General features: G+C 43.6%; 1 protein-coding gene across 3 annotated transcripts in view; it reads right to left on the bottom strand.

The window, feature by feature from the left end:
• Positions 1 to 7,500, bottom strand: part of osbpl3b (oxysterol binding protein-like 3b) — a 59,802-nt gene that overhangs the window by 28,872 nt on the left and 23,430 nt on the right. The window lies entirely within an intron of this gene.

Here is a 7,500-nt window from a genome sequence, read left to right as displayed (position 1 = left end):
CATCTCAGATTGCGCAATCCCTCACAAACTGGGTTGAGCGCATGCGTAGAACCTATTTACTCTTGCTGATCTGACGTAAAGCTGCAGTGAAAAAGCACGTAGAGGAGGCAAACAGTACCTCTGCTTCAATGAAGGGAGCATGCGAGAGCCCACCGGTCGGGTTAATGCTTGTTCTGCCGTTACTCTTCTTATATTTGACCTTGACTACGAAAATGAAAGATTCTATAGCTAAGCTAAAACATTCTTATAACTGGACTTTCAATCAAAACGTGAATTGATCAATAATGGGAGAATGCCGTAGCTAAAAGGTATGCTTCAAACGACGGGACAGAAGATAACTCAATCGACTTCTCACACCCAAAGCCAAATTGCTTTGAAAATATTTTGAACCTCAAGAATAGATATGGTTTTGGACGTACAGCGGAGACCCAGGGGGCCTGTGCAACTTCGTAAGAGTTCATATTCACGAGTGCATAATCACACATATTAACACGAGTTCATCACAAGCTAGCAGCTGCCAACTGTATGTAGCTACCTTACATACGGTAGGTAAGGTAGCTACATACAGTTGGCAGCTGCTAGCTTGTGTGTGATGTGTGTTTAAAGAATGCTGATATGAAAAACAACCAGTAGTCAATGTGCAAGCTGCCAATTGAATGGTGATTTAAGCTACTGTATTGGGTTTATATATTTGTAAATCTGACTCTGAAGTGCCTCACCAGCCACGAACCTCACCGCACTTTACTGTTCCAAGTAATCCCAAATAGGACTCGCTTTCTCCCGACTTTTGCCGCCATGAAACCAGGCGTGTACTAAAAGGGGTACGGCGGAAGATAGACTATGTATGAAATAAATTGACATCTATGAAATACATTGACAAAGACGAAAACTAAGGACATTTTCTCTATAATTCTATTTTATTTTAGTTAGTTTTGTAAAGACACAATACAGTTTCAGTTAGTTATCGTTTTTTTATAAAGCCTCGTTTTAATTTTTATTTCAGTTAACGAAAAAAAAAATCACACCTCGTTTTCGTTTTTTCGTTAGTTTTCGTTAACTATAATAACCTTGATACATACACCCACTCCTCAAACAGCTCCTGAGTCTTCACCTGCACACACACACACACACACACACACACACACACACACACGTCATATACACACACTTCATACACACACACACGCAGGGCCGGAGTGGGGCCACTTTTCAGCCCGGGAATTTCAGGCCCAAGACCGGCCCACTTTTTTCACGGTAGTGGAAATTGGATAAATGAAGCAACAGTTCAGCTCTTACTATCCTGTAGTTTTTTTTTATTAATACCATGGTTCAACAAATAATGTAAAGGTTAAATAATAATCCACTTAGGCTGAGAAGTTAACAAAAAATATTCCACAAGGATAGGTTGATAAATTAACAAAAGCAGAAATAAATAAATAAAGCATTTGAAACGTATCCCACTCTTCAACAAAGAGGCATATTGAACTAATGTTTACAGTTCAACTCACAGTACAGTATAGTTACATTGCGAATAGCACCAACAGCATCTACAGCATCAGTAACCGCCTAAGCAGTGCACTGGTTTCAGCCACTTTATCTATAACTGTGTCGTTGCTTATAGACATGAGGATTTCCTTCTCTGTGCACATTAACATGAAAGCCTCCAAGTTGTCCTGACTCAATGAGCTTCGTAACCTATTCTTCACAAATGTTAAGGTTGAGAAGCTTCTCTCACATGCAACCTGTGTGATGGACAAAGTCAACAGAAACTTATATGCTAACCCCAATGACATGATAAGCATCCGTGAGGAGGTTGTACTGTGAGAGTATTAAATCGACACAAATGGCACTGTTTTTGCAGGAGGAACAGGTCCTGCTTTCAAGCTCCATCTCTGGTAATATTTTGCTTGCGAATAGGTTGACAACGCTACAACGATATTAACCAACGCGGGGACGGCCCAGTGTTCCGAAAGCCCGATATTCCGAAATCTCAATATTCCGAAAAATAGTCCCCCTGGCCAAGGGCGTCAGCAGCATTTTGAGAGTGGGGGGGACATATTTTGGCGGGGGGTCTGGGAGTTCTCCCCCAGAAAATTTTGAAAGATGTAGATGCAATTTCCCGTATTCTGGTATATTTACCATGTTTTTAGATAAAAAATGATCTCTCTCTTTAAATAGTTTTTCCTTGGAGTCGGCATGGTCTGCAATCACTGACTACTATTATGTTCTGGTAGACTGGGTAAACCCAGCCCACTCTGCAATCTTAGATTGCAAAATAATATTGAGCTTGGTCTGGTGATAGCCAGGATAATGTTTTGGTGTAATACACAGAGGACTGACACTGACAACTTTAGCACTTTATTCTCCACTTAATGAGAGCAAAATATTTAAAAGGAGGATTTAAAAAGTCGTTAGGAAAACTAGCATGTTAGCTAACGTTAACACCAGATTAGCTCACGTTGTTAAAAAATAAACCACCTTCATTTTTTTTTGTAGCTACTTGAAAAAAACATCCTGGTCATTCCTTTCTGCCTGAAACAGACGCCTAGGTCTGAACACGGCCAAAAGCACAACATATTTCAGTCCCAGAATAAAAAATCAACAAATGCTGTTCCACTAATGGGTAAATAAAGTATGGTATTGCCTGGTGCTAGTTGTAGGTAAATAGCTTGCTTATGTAGCTATAATCATAATGTTTGCAGAAGGATCTTTGTGACTTAATGCTATTATAGCCAGAGAATGTGTCATAAGGGTGCTTTGGCCACTAAAGGGAAAACTTGGGCAACTCTGAATTACTTTCCTCTTCCTCGAAAAAAAAACTCCTTCCATCTCGTCTGTGGAAAAGCTAGCGCAACGCTTCAATCAAAGGGTATGGGAGTTGAATCTGGTGCGTGATGTGCAGGAAACCAGGAATTTCTATTGTGTGTGTGTGTGTGTGTGTGTGTGTGTGTGTGTGCGTGCGTGTGGGTGTGTGTGTGTGGTTACGGGTGGGACTGACGAAGAAGACTAGCACGCTAAAGAGAGAGAGAGAGAGATCAGGTGTGTGTGTGTGTGTGTGTGTGTGTGTGATTTCTATTGCTATGGGTATTCCCGCTACTGATAAAGTGGAACGGATTTGATTGTGAAGCAATGGAAACAACACTGGACTAGTAGACCAGTCATGCACTAATATTTTGATGTCAAATGTGGGGGGGTCCAAACGACTTTTTTTTTAAAGTGAGGGGGACGTGACCCCCCCAAGTTATATTGTGGCGACGCCCATGCCCCTGGCATAATTTAGAAATATTTTAAGTGGCACAAAACACACACAGCATTTAGTTTGCACAGCGGAGCGGTGATGCTCACCGGGCTATCACGCATATAACTTTTCATAGGCATTATTTGTTAACTAGCCTACTCTACTTTTGAATATGGGGTACCACTCGTGCGAAGGAAATCACCGGCAGATTGTCGCAGGACATTACGCAGATCTAGTCAAGCACTGACAAAGCATGCATGAGTTGGCTATCATAAAAGTATTTTTGTATCATCGCGATGCAAATGCCATGTGTGTATAATAATATTCTGAATTAAAGTTCATGCTTGTGAAATAAATGCATTTATATGTTTATGATTGTGTGAATCATTGGGATGTGCATGTGGGCTAAAGTGGTTCACGTTGCTGTGCTCACAATTTCGGAACAGCGGGCTGTCGGAATAATGGGCTTTCGGAACATTGCCATTGAACCAACCAACGCTACGTTAGCCAAATAGTTACGTTGCAAATCATTAGGCCTATGTCTCTCTTTACCAGTTGCCACTTGTGTTTGTCCTCTTGAAAATAAATCGGTAAGCTTGGCACATTTGGCAGCATCCTCCTCCAATGCCTTTCTTTTTTTCAACCTGGATTTTTCAGCCCCTCTTCCTCCCATCCATCCTCCCTGACACGTATCGTTGAGGTAGGGCCGGCCCTGGTATCAGTAGTCTATCTGAGAAAACTTTTTGGAAAAGACGGGCTATGGACCCAACCAACTCTATTTGGGAGGGGAGAACTCCCTCGCATGGTACAACCCATGCAGAGGCTGCGGTGTCAGAATGCAGAACGTGTGTAGCCTACTTTAAGAGAAGATGGACTAACGTGACAAATGTCAAAAAATGAAATTCTCGACCGGCCCAGAAGTGAAGCGGCCCACCGGGAACTCTCCCGATTCTCCCGATTACCCACCCCGGGCCTGCACACACGTCATATACATTCACACATTCCTCAAACAGCTCCTGAGTCTTTACCTGCACACACACACACGTCATATACACACACTTCATACACACACACACACACACACACACACACACACACACACACAAACACACACACACACACACACGTCATATACATACACACACGTCATATACATACACATACACACACGTCATACACATACACACACGTCATATACTGTACATACACACACGTCATATACATACACACACTCAAGTCATATACATACACACACTCAAGTCATATACATACACACACACATACACACACACACACACGTCATATACATACACACACATACACACTCGTCATATACATACACACACGTCATATACATACACACACACATCATACACATACACACACACACATGTCATATACTGTACATACACACATGTCATACACATACACATACACACACACACACACGTCATACACACACACACATGTCATATACTGTACACACACACACGTCATATACATACACACATGTCATATACATACACACACACATCATACACATACACACACACACATGTCATATACTGTACACACACACACGTCATATACATACACACACGTCATATACATACACACACACATCATACACATACATACACACACATGTCATATACTGTACATACACACACGTCATACACATACATACACACACACACACACACGTCATTAACATACTGTGGTACCCCAAGCTGGGGTCCCACTAGGGCTAGACGTGGGCAAATGCCCTTAGGGAAACCTCACACACACACACACACACACACACGGGAAGGTTGTGGATGGCCTATACCGCACCAGGGCTGTACTGGGCAGTCTCTAGGACCCTGGGGAGCTGCTCTGGGGACTAGTGAGGTCGGGTCCACTACTTAAAGGCTCAGCTGCAAACTGTTAGACCAGTTTGGCACTGAGCAGCAACTAGTGACTAGAGTCAGTAGGTGGGTTTGGTCAGGTATGGCCATATAGATGCTAATGCCTTGTGGCCTCAACCATCCTGTCGTGGCTGTAGACAAAAGCCAGCTAATGTTTCTAGCTCATAGACACACAAAAGCCAGGAACCATGTCTGATGGCTCATCAACATAGACAAAAGGCCAGGAGCCACCTCGATGGCTCTAGCTTGTGCTATGCCAACTAACTTTTGGGGGTTGTGTACACACAACGTGTACAGTGTGAAAGTATGTGAAGTTATGACAAACCACCGAAATCTAACAGCATACAAATTTGATTCGCCAGAGGCAGGTGGTTTAACTAGTTATTCGAATTGAGTTAATGCGCTTAACGTAGATGGAAACAGTTTATTCGAGCGATTCGCGTCATTTGTGTTTATGTTTATGTTCGGAGTTGGACTGTAGACTACGTCCTGTCGCAGTGAGAGACAACCGTGCTGCTGGCTGCCCCGAATGTGATGTTCCTCTGCTGCTTCTCAGACTGCCAGCTAATACACCACACCTCATGCAGCATATGCAGTTGCTGTTATATACTAGTATAATATATCTATGGTTTCTGTGTGTTGTTTCCCCTCCTAGTTTATTGTAGGCTAACCGATGAACTTGATTTAAGATGAACTTCCCCCGATAGCCTGCTGCTGGGGGGAAGTATGGGAACGTGAGTTCCACCGAGTGCACCAAACACCTGCGGGACATGGTGTGCGCGGTTGTTGCGGTCAGCCAAGGTCGGGTAACTTTATATGTTGTTTTGGGTTGTTCACGGATGACAAAGCATACTGCATACACACATCTATGGCCAGTAGTCTTGCTTACGCCAAAGTTTTCTCCCACAACACGGTATTCTGCGCATGTTGCGAGTTTATAAAGCGCTATAGCAATGCGCTCGTCTGTGGCGACAGGCTTTCGGCAGCAAACACTTGCAGGCGACACAGCAGGGCCTATCAGTTGGCACAATTCTTCGAATCCTGACCTGGTTAGCCTGAAGTTTTCCACCCACAGCTGATCAGTGAAGTGGGCCTTCACCAAATGAAAAAACTCCCTAGGCCGCGCTCGTTCCCAGATGTACGGAGGTCTGTATCTGTATGGAATTCGCTGCTTTCTAAGTGCGTAACATGTGTAAAATCATTCTACGCCTTCTCCTTCTAGCAGCTATTGAAGTAAATAGCTCAATAGCCACAGCATTGATAATTCTGACTGTGGAGAGGAGGGCGCACATTATAGCCTACACAAAACTCGGGTGATTGGAAACGGTCGCTGATGCGCATTTGGTTTGTGCGAATCACCGTGAATGCGCATAGCTAATGCGAACGAGCTGAATGGAAACCCCACCAAGGGTAAAAGCAGGGCTCGGGGAGAGAAGGTGCCGGTGAGACTGTGTGCAAACCTCACACACACAACACACACACACACACACACACACACACACACACACACACACACACACACACACACACACACACACACACACACACACACACACACACACTCACACTCACACTCACACTCACACTCACACACACACACACACACACACAGCATGTGCCAGTGAGACTGTGTGCAAACCTAGGGCTTTGTCTGCTTAACTAAATTCACTGTCATCTTCCGTGAGCAGCAGGTCTGAGGAGCGGAGAGGATTGCAGGTAGCCGAAGGGCCCGCCCACCCTCCAGACCAGAAGAAGTTTTTCAGTTACTTTTGACCATATTTGTTTGTGCATTTAAGCTTAATAAAAGGACTTGTCTTCCCGTAAACACCCTTGTCGTGTCATCTAAACATTGGGAGTCCACAATACACACACACACACATACACACACATACACGTCATATACATACACAGACGTCATATACACACACGTCATATACACACACACACGTCATATACACACACACACACATCATATACATACACACACACACAAACACACCATATACACACACACATACACACACACACGTCATATACATACACACACAACATACACACACACACGCCATATACACACACACACACATCATATACACACACACATCATATACATACACACACACATGCAGTCACACACACACACAAACACACCATATACATACACACACACACACACACACATACACAGACCTACACACACAGGCACACTGAGCATGCAGGGGGATTTTGAGTACCTTTAAATGACCTTTGATCTTTTTCTCTTCACACACACACACACACACACACACACACTAACATACACACACACACACACACACACACACACACACACACACACACACTGTAGATGGAGTG

The sequence above is a fragment of the Clupea harengus genome, chromosome 11 (genome assembly GCF_900700415.2).
Source record: "Clupea harengus chromosome 11, Ch_v2.0.2, whole genome shotgun sequence".
NCBI classification, from domain to species: domain Eukaryota; kingdom Metazoa; phylum Chordata; class Actinopteri; order Clupeiformes; family Clupeidae; genus Clupea; species Clupea harengus.
Note: the sequence above shows the minus strand (reverse complement) of the source record. Positions and strands in the feature narration are given on the sequence as shown.